Source organism: Ranitomeya imitator, chromosome 4 (genome assembly GCF_032444005.1).
Source record: "Ranitomeya imitator isolate aRanImi1 chromosome 4, aRanImi1.pri, whole genome shotgun sequence".
Classification (NCBI taxonomy): Eukaryota; Metazoa; Chordata; class Amphibia; order Anura; family Dendrobatidae; genus Ranitomeya; species Ranitomeya imitator.
Genome location: NC_091285.1, coordinates 642729110 through 642740186, shown reverse-complemented (window position 1 = coordinate 642740186; position 11077 = coordinate 642729110).

Genomic DNA, 11077 nt, shown 5'->3' with positions numbered 1-11077 from the left:
GACGTAACAGAGGCGTGTACAGAAACCTAGAGCATGCTGGGAATTAAAGTCCCAGTGCCGTATTGACCAATGAGAATTGCAGTTAACATAACTACAATACGCGCATGTGCGCCTACCTGCTGACGTCATACGGCGCAGCATCCAATCAGAAGCCTGAGCTTGAAGGCTGCACCGGGGAAGGAATTTGCGCTGGTGCTGATGGCGGGGTGCCTGCAGTTGCGGTGTGCGCAGCCGCACTCCATGCTAGATGTCTCACTGACTGCACACGGCCTATGACATAGATCTGTACAATCCTGGACCTGTGCGTGACCCCGGGGGTGAAATGCGGACCCCCAAGTGTGGCGTCACTGCCATCCCAGTACAGCGCCCCCTCTGTCCCTGCTTATGGCTGTGGTGCCCTCTGCTGACCACAGAGCGGTGCTGCAGGTCTCTGGCACATATTTCTCTAGATTGTTTTCCAGGCTCTCTGCTTGCTGTCAGGGAATGAGAACCCCAGTGCTGTGTGCGAGCAAAGGCTGAAGACCCGTCCTGCTCACAGGGATGACATGGTTACTGGATTATTTGCTTTGTGTCCTGTGTGTGACATCATTACAAAACCGCATCATCCTTAAGAGTAAAAAAAAAAAGTGTACATGAAATAAAAAACACCGTAGGATCGAATATTTTTGGCACTTGAGTCAAAACCCACAACTTGGCGCCTCCATTGTACAAGAATAATATTTCCGGGATCTCTGTCATCTTCGTCTCCCTAGAAGCCAAGACCTAGACTGGGCCCAGTAGCAAATATTTAATGCACCGTTCCCTGCAGAGTGAGCATCCATCAGACCCCAGATCAGGACCCCCTGAGGCTGCCGTCCACTATCAGTATTCGGTCAGTATGTTACCTCAGTATTTGTAAGCCAAAACCAGGAGTGGGTGATAAATACAGAAGTGATGCATATGTTTCTATTATACTTTTCCTCTGATTGCTTCACTCCTGGTTTTGGCTTACAGATACTGATGGAAAATACTGACCAAATACTGATAGTGTGATGGCATGATGATGAACACAACGCACCAACCCATTTCCTCAAGTCACCAATGGGCCACACTCCAAAAGCAATGTAAACATATTGACCACAGGATAGAAACCTTAGTCACGAAGTGTATCGTTTAAAACAACATCTTTATTTAACATACATAAAACATACAAAATATTAAAATAATGCCTCACAATCAGATGAAAATACTCAATCAGGGTGAGCGGCAACGACTTACAGGTAGGTAATATATTTTATATTTACTTTAGGGCTAGATGGGTACATATCCCCAGCAGTACCTATTACAATACAGATATGATCCTCCAATCTAACCAAAACCTTAGATGGTGCCTACACAAAAAAACATATAATTTGAAGCACAAATATACCTACTCCTCGCACGGAGGGTTAATCCCCATAGACACAGGCACCCGAGATCAATATCTCAATTCACACAGTATACTGCTGGGAAGCAATCATATTGCACCCCGGAACCGTGTCCCATCCTAATACTTATGCAACGGGTTAATCCCCATAAATAGCACAATCCGAGATACGTATCTCAGTATAGACAGTGTAGTATGGGGAACAATCACACTGCACCATCCCCATGTTTTTATAACCAACTTAGCCGTAAGAAGGAACCCACCATACCATTAACATGCCCAAATAACCATATACCTCAAAAAATCATGGGCACACTGCCCGGTACATATTACCTGTATCAATTGTGTCCTGCCTCGTGGCACGCTACACCCTGATCACCCCGACGCGCGTTTCGCATCCGCTTCCTCCAGGGGGCGTGTTTAAAGCCAGGCAACTTAGACAATTTAAGACCACATCCAACCAATCAGATTCCTCATCAGGGGATATCCTCAGTACGTCATCCCAGGACCCACACCACCCCTTAACCAATAGGAAAAACAAAGGGGAGGGGCCGGACACATACAAGTCACCTCTGGGTGGCTAATCACTCCCATCAGAGCGCTGCCCCTGACATACTTGGAGACGCCATAGCAAAGATCCCACCAAAACGGCATCACGCGCACAAACTAGCACACAATCAGCGCAACGCCACAGCGCCGCCGATATTCTATCATTATCTAACATACCACAGGTTCATCAAAACCCGCCCGCCCGCCGTGCACGTCATCCCGGGACACACACCAACCCCTGACCAATAGTGAGTAAGAGGCGGACATATACACGTCACCGCTGGTGGTTCCTCGTGGGTTTTGATGAACCTGTGGTATGTTAGATAATGATAGAATATCGGCGGCGCTGTGGCGTTGCGCTGATTGTGTGCTAGTTTGTGCGCGTGATGCCGTTTTGGTGGGATCTTTGCTATGGCGTCTCCAAGTATGTCAGGGGCAGCGCTCTGATGGGAGTGATTAGCCACCCAGAGGTGACTTGTATGTGTCCGGCCCCTCCCCTTTGTTTTTCCTATTGGTTAAGGGGTGGTGTGGGTCCTGGGATGACGTACTGGGGATATCCCCTGATGAGGAATCTGATTGGTTGGATGTGGTCTTAAATTGTCTAAGTTGCCTGGCTTTAAACACGCCCCCTGGAGGAAGCGGATGCGAAACGCGCGTCGGGATGATCAGGGTGTAGCGTGCCACGAGGCAGGACGCAATTGATACAGGTAATATGTACCGGGCAGTGTGCCCATGATTTTTTGAGGTATATGGTTATTTGGGCATGTTAATGGTATGGTGGGTTCCTTCTTACGGCTAAGTTGGTTATAAAAACATGGGGATGGTGCAGTGTGATTGTTCCCCATACTACACTGTCTATACTGAGATACGTATCTCGGATTGTGCTATTTATGGGGATTAACCCGTTGCATAAGTATTAGGATGGGACACGGTTCCGGGGTGCAATATGATTGCTTCCCAGCAGTATACTGTGTGTATTGAGATATTGATCTCGGGTGCCTGTGTCTATGGGGATTAACCCTCCGTGCGAGGAGTAGGTATATTTGTGCTTCAAATTATATGTTTTTTTGTGTAGGCACCATCTAAGGTTTTGGTTAGATTGGAGGATCATATCTGTATTGTAATAGGTACTGCTGGGGATATGTACCCATCTAGCCCTAAAGTAAATATAAAATATATTACCTACCTGTAAGTCGTTGCCGCTCACCCTGATTGAGTATTTTCATCTGATTGTGAGGCATTATTTTAATATTTTGTATGTTTTATGTATGTTAAATAAAGATGTTGTTTTAAACGATACACTTCGTGACTAAGGTTTCTATCCTGTGGTCAATATGTTTATATAGTGTGATGGCAGCCTAAGAGTGGTTTGCACGTTAATGACCAGGCCAATTTTTACAATTCTGACCACTGTCCCTTTATGAGGTTATAACTCTGGAACGCTTCAACGGATACTGATGATTTTATTTTCCCAAGGGTAACAGGAGAAATTGGACGCCAAAAGTTGTTGTACGTATGTGGGGGTAAACCACAGTTTGGGCGCATGGGAGAGCTCGGAAGGGAAGGAGCGCCATTTGACTTTTCAATGCAAAATTAGCTGGAATTGAGATGGGACGCCATGTCGCATTTGGAGAGCCCCTGTTGTGCCTAAACATTGAAACCCCCCACAAGTGACACAATTTTGGAAAGTAGACCCCCTAAGGAACTTATCTAGAGGTGTGGTGAGCACTTTGAACCCCCAAGTGCTTCACAGAAGTTTATAAAGTAGAGCCGTGAAAATAAAAAATATTTTTTTTCCACAAAAAATGTTTTTTAGCCCCCAGTTTTGTATTTTCTCAAGGGTAACAGGAAAAATTGGACCTCAAAAGTTGTCCAATTTGTCCTGAGTACTCTGATACCCCATATGTGGGGGTAAACCCCTGTTTGGGCGCACGGGAGAGCTCGGAAGGGAAGGAGCACTGTTTTACTTTTTCAATGTAGAATTGGCTGGAATTGAGATCTGATGCCATGTCGCGTTTGGAGAGCCCCTGATGTGCCTAAACAGTGGAACCCCCCAATTATAACTGAAACCCTAATCCAAACACACCCCTAACCCTAATTCCAACAGTAACCCTAACCACACACCTAACCCTGACACACCCCTAACCCTAATCCCAACCCTAACCATAATCCTAACTCCAACACACCCCTAATCCTAACCATAACCGTAAATGTAATCCAAACCCTAAATTTAGCCCCAACCCTTATGGGAAAATGGAAATAAATAAATTTTTTATTTATTTTTCTTATTGTTCCCTAACTAAGGGGGTAGTGAAGGGGGGTTTGATTTACTTTTATAGTGTTTTTATAGCAGATTTTTATGGTTGGCAGCCGTCACACACTAAAAGACGCTTTTTATTGCAAAAAATAGTTTTTGCGTCTCCACATTTTAAGAGCTATAATTTTTCCATATTTTGGTTCACAGAGTCATGTGAGGTCTTGTTTTTTGCGGGACGAGTTGACGTTTTTATTGGTAACGTTTTCGGGCACGTGACATTTTTTGATCGCTTTTTATTCTGATTTTTGTGAGGCAGAATGACCAAAAAACAGCTATTCATGAATTTCTTTTGGGGGAGGCATTTATACCGTTCCGCGTTTGGTAAAATGGATAAAGAAGTTTTATTCTTCGGGTCAGTACGATTACAGCGATACCTCATTTATATCTTTTTTTATGTTTTGGCGCTTTTATACAATAAAAACTATTTTAGATAAAAAATAATTATTTTTGCATCACTTTATTCTCAGGACTATAACTTTTTTATTATTTCGCGGATGACACTATGGCGGCTCGTTTTTTGCGGGACAAGATGACTTTTTCAGCGGTACCATGGTTATTTATATCTGTCTTTTTGATTGCGTGTTATTCCACTTTTTGTTCGGCGGTATGATAATAAAGCGTTGTTTATTCGCCTTTTTTTCTTTTTACGGTGTTCACTGAAGGGGTTAACTAGTGGGACAGTTTATAATGTAGAACGGGTCGTTACAGACGCGGCGATACTAAATATGTGTACCTTTATTGTTTTTTTAATTTAGATAAAGAAATGTATTTATTGGAACAATATATATTTTTTTCTTTATGTAGGAATTTTTTCTTTGTACACATGTAAATATTTTTATTTTTTTTTACTTTGTCTCAGGGTGGGACATCACTATATATTGTCAGATCGCTGATCTGACACTTTGCACAGCACTGTGTCAGATCAACGATCTGACAGGCAGTGCTGCAGGCTTGCCAGCGCCTGTTCTCAGCAGGCGCTTGCAAGCCACCTCCCTGCAGGACCCGGAAGGAGCCCCGCGGCCATATTGGATCAGACGCTCGGAACGCGATCACATTGAGTTGTTCCGAGGGTCTCAGGGAAGTATGCAGGGAGCCCCCTCCCTGCGCGATGCTTCTCTATGCCGACAGAACGCTGCGATCATGTTTGATCGCAGTGTTCCGCGGGTTAATGTGCCGGGAGCGGTCCGTGTATGAGACTGCAGCACAGGCCCTGAAATTATCAGAACATGAAGCAGTAAAGTACCAGTACTCAGACCCGACCCATAATTATCAGACCTTATACCAGGTTCCAAAATGTTCTCATCTCAGTCCTAATGCCTAAATGATCAAACAACAGACTTATAATATTAAAATATCAGATTCTGGACCTTAATATATCAGACTTCATATTTATTTGACGACCTTCAGTTCGATCTCAATGGCGATTTGATGGATGAACGATGTGTAGGATGATCAATCTTGTTGCAAGGCTAGATAGGTCCACCAGGGTCTTCTCCACCGTTATCTTGATAGTGTGAAGCCATCGGGTTGCTGGTCTTCCTCTTCGCCTTGTTCCTTCTATTCTTCCAACCATGATGTCTTTCTTCAGTGATTGCTCTCTCTTTGTATGATGTGTCCAAAGTAGGCTAGTCATTAACTTGGTGATCATTGCTTTGAGTGACATGTCTGGCTTGATTTGTTTGTTCTTCTGGACATCCATGGTATTGATGACATCCTTCTCCAGCACATTTTGAAGAAGTCGACTGCTCGGTCTTGTTTCTTTATCATCCAGGTTTCACATCTATATGTTACTACAGAACAATCCAGACTATGTGCAAGCCGTCAGCAGTGAAATGTTCCTTGATTTGAAGACCTTGTCCAGTAACATCACTGTTGATTTGCCCATAGCTATTCTCTTATTGACATCTGGTGTCATCACTGCATCTTGAGTGATCATCGATCAGAGTAGGTTGATGTCGTTTACAACTTCCAGTTCGTCTCCATCTATTTCATGTGTGTCCTGGTTGTATCTGGCAGTAGTCAATATCTTTGTCTTCTTTGTGTTGAGTATCAGTACTATGTTCGAGCTTTCTATCTTGACAAGTCCTTCATTCTATCTACACTTGTTATGGCTCGGTTTGAGGATTCGATCTGCTGACCTGTTGCTGCATGTTCGGTTCTCTTGTCTGCTGAATTATTGCCTTTTATTTCCTGTCCAAAGGCTGATGGTTCTTATTGTCTTTGTTCTTCCTTTCTTGGTTTGTTCCTCTCCAGGTGTTTTTCATTTTGCCGTTTTAGTCTGCCCTATGACATTTTGCATTGGGTTTTAAATGTTCACCCTTCACTGCACTTCCTTGCTGGCTTTTCCTCTAGGTGGATGTTTCACTCATTCTTCATGGTATTCCAAAGTTTCTGGTGATCAATAAGCTCAAAGGCTTTGTTGTAGTCGATGAAGCAAAAATAGATCTTATTGCATATTTTGTTGTATCTCTTTGATCTTTTGGTACACCTTCTTGGTCTTGCCCTTCAGTTGTTCGCTTTTTATCTCTGTACATATCTTCTGGTAATAAAGTTCTTTGCTCAAATGTCTCTCTTTAGTCTTTTACTGATGTTGCCTGTGTACTGCTTGTTACCTTTCACCATTCGTCTTCTTCGATGATCTTTAGGGTGTCTATTGGCTGCAGAGGTCTCTTCTGCCTCTTGTTTGTCGTCTTATTGGCTTCTTCAGTAATAATAGTCTTTATATGTCTTCATAATTCCTTAGGCTTTCTTTAATCTGTATCAAGTAATGTAAATTGGTTGTGGGGACTGTTACAACAAACTTCAGGTATGTTCCTGAAATCAAAGTTGAAAATGGCATGTTGTCTAGTCCATTTGTGCAGTTTAACTCTAACCTTTGCTGTTTTGGCTTCATCCATAACTTAGATACGGGAAAGATATACAGTACAGAGCAAAAGTTTGGACACAATCTCATTTAAAGATTTTTCTGTATTTTCATGACTATGAAAATTGTAAATTCACACTGAAGGCATCAAAACTATGAATTAACGCATGTGGAAATATATACTTAACAAAAAAGTGTGAAACAACTGAAAATATGTCTTATATTCTAGGTTCTTCAAAGTAGCCACCTTTTGCTTTGATGGCTGCTTTGCAAAGGTAACTTCAAATCTCAGGGAGACAGGAGAGTCTTGGAGTATAAACTTATGACGACCTTTGACACACTTAGTGCAGGAATGAATGTGTTGCATGGATTTATGTCTTTTTACATCAATTAAGGAATTTGCTCTTCAGACCTTGTGGGGGCATCACAACACAGAACCAGATCCCAATCAGAAAACAATAAAACTATCTCTCCTTATCTACGAACTGTTCAAATATTTATGGACACAACTGTTTATCACTCTCCCATAATGACAGTTCTGTATTGTGTATAAATGTGATTCTTCAGATTTTATATTACTCTATGCCTGATGAAGAGACCTGTGTAGTCTCGAAAGCTTGCAATTTGTTACCATCTTTTCAGTTAGCCATTAAAAAGGTATCAACCACTGAGGACTCTCACTTCTAAATATTTTTCCATAACTTAAAACATTTTAGTTGTCTTCAAAATTTTAGAGCTGGAATTAAACGATCTACGGTATATGAAAATGTAGCCAACTCGCAAAATTGAAATAAAGCCAAAGAGAGAAGGAATGGATGATTCTTTACAAGTTTCACCTTGTTTTGACTTCCAGTAGGTTCTTAGCTATTTTACTAATGCCACCTATGGGCAACCCATGTCATTGTCCAACCACCGACACCATACGAATCCACCATGCATAGTATACACTTTAAGAAAGAAAAAATGGCGTCTCCAGTAAAATCTCGGCAGCTTTACTATATTTCCATTAAAAACAAGTCGCAAAGAGGACAGTGTTCTGGTGTTGATGGTGTTTCGACATAACCACCCTTAACCCCTTCATGACCAAAGGCATTTCTACACGTGGTGTCCATTTGAGGCTGTAAGTGCGGGGATTTCTGCACGTGGTGTCCATTTGAGGCTGGAAGTGTGGGGATTTCTACACGTGGTGTCCATTTGAGGCTGTAAGTGTGGGGATTTCTACACATGGTGTCCATTTGAGGTTGTAAGTGTGGGGATTTCTACACATGGTGTCCATTTGAGGCTGTAAGTGCGGGGATTTCTACACGTGGTGTCCATTTGAGGTTGTAAGTGCGGGGATTTCTACACGTGGTGTCCATTTGAGGTTGTAAGTTCGGGGATTTCTACACGTGGTGTCCACTTGAGGCTTTAAGTGCGGGGATTTCTACATGTGGTGTCCATTTGAGGCTGTAAGTGTGGGGATTTCTACACATGGTGTCCATTTGAGGTTGTAAGTGCGGGGATTTCTACACGTGGTGTCCATTTGAATAAACTGTAAACTGTGTTTCATTTTTCATCATTTGCAGACCATGTCTTATCGATCCTTTGATTTCAATAAGTTCATGACTTCCCCTTGATAGTGACATTTCAATATTGACTATAGGCCTGAACTTGTCAGTGCATGTCTCCAGTAACATATAAATAAGTACAATAAGCGGCAAGAATGGAAGAAAAATAGAAACAAAAAGACAGAGAAGGGTTAACAAAAAAGGGAAGAATGCACAAAGATGTCAAGAAATCCATCTATATGGAACATCAAAATGTTGGATTTTAATGGGAGTCGGTCAGCTTCACTCTGTGTCATGGTAAGCACATGACTAGACCGTGTGCTAAGAAAAGTCACACCTTAAGTTTAACAACTGACAGAAAATACTCTTTGTTCTTGTTAAATGAGGAGCTCTGAACACTAACTAGTCAGTCAGTGCCGTGGGGGCAGAGTTATCCTTGTCTGCGTAAGGGGTCTCTGGACTGCATGGTGCAACTCATGAACATAAAGATGGTTTGACCCAAAAATATACATGGGAATTTTAAACAAAAACCTTCATTCTTCCTAGTGCCAGATTACCTACAATGACCTCTGCTTACTTTGATACAGATTTCAAAGCTTAATGACGCCCTTTAAATTTACCTGCCTAGGCGTGACATGCACACAAATATGGAATAGTCGTGAGTGCCCCCCTAAGTCACTGTAAGGGGTTTGCTTTGTTTACAAAATGTTGAGTTAGTTTAGCCTTAAACCTAGCTTAGTACAGTAAATACTTAAGATTATTCTGTCTGTCTATATCTTTCTATTTGTTTTCCAGCAACATTTTTAAAGGGAATCTGTCACCAGGTTTTTGCTATGTAATCTGAGAGCAGTATGATGGAGGGGAAGAGATCCTGATTACAGCAATATGTCACTCACTGGGTTGCTTGCTATAGTTTTGATAAAATCACTGTTCTCTCTGCTGCGGATTCACCAGCTCTCTGAATGCTGAGCTCTGTGAACACGCCCACCCGACCTGACCAGCCTGATTGACAGGCGAAAACGGCGACTTTGGTAATGTATTTCTCAGCATACATGGGGAATCAGGGTACACTACATACACTATAGTAACGCACAGCGCAGGCCCTATTTAACAGTATTTATAGCTCAATCTGAAAAAACGGGGTGACAGGTTCCCTTTAATAAATAACATTTCCCACATGTCTACTTTACATCAGCACAATATTGGAACCAACATTTTTTTTGCTAGGAAGTTATAAGGGTTAAAATTTGACCAACGATTTCTCATTTTTACAACAAAATTTACAAAACCATTTTTTTTTTAGGGACCACCTCACATTTGAAGTCACTTTGAGGGGTCTATATGAGAGAAAATACCAAAAAGTGACACCATTCTAAAAACTGCACCCCTCAAGGTGCTCAAAACCACATTCAAGAAGTTTATTAACCCTTCAGGTGCTTCACAGCAGCAGAAGCAACATGGAAGGAAAAAATGAACATTTAACTTTTTAGTCACAAAAATGATCTTTTAGCAACATTTTTTTTATTTTCCCAAGGGTAAAAGGAGAAACTGGACCACGAAAGTTGTTGTCCAATTTGTCCTGAGTACGCTGAAACCTCATATGTGGGGGGGAACCACTGTTTGGGCACACGGCAGGGCTCGGAAGGGAAGGAGCGCCATTTGACTTTTTGAATGAAAAATTAGCTCCAATCTTTAGCGGACACCATGTCGTTTGGAGAGCCCCTGTGTGCCTAAACATTGGATCTCCCCAACATGTGACCCCATTTTGGAAACTAGACCACCCAAGAAACTTATCTAGATGCATAATGAGCACTTTGAACCCCCCAGGTGCTTCACAAATTGATCCATAAAAATGAAAAAGTAATTTTTTTGCACAAAAATTTTATTTTAGCCTCAATTTTTTTCATTTTCACATGGGCATCAGGATAAAATGGATGCTAAAATTTGTTGGGCAATTTCTCCTGAGTACACCGATACCTCACATGTGGGGGTAAACCACTGTTTAGGAGCACGGCAAGGCTCGGACGGAAGGAGCGCCATTTGACTTTTTGAATGAAAAATTAGCTCCAATCTTTAGCGGACACCATGTCGCGTTTGGAGAGCCCCTGTGTGCCTAAACATTGGATCTCCCCCACATGTGACCCCATTTTGGAAACTAGACCACCCAAGGAACTTATCTAGATGCATATTGAGCACTTTGAACCCCCAGGTGCTTCACAAATTGATCCATAAAAATGAAAAAGTACTTTTTTTCACAAAAATTTTATTTTAGCCTCAATTTTTTTCATTTTCACATGGGCATCAAGATAAAATGGATGCTAAAATTTGTTGGGCAATTTCTCCTGAGTACACCGATACCTCACATGTGGGGGTAAACCACTGTTTAGGCGCAAGGC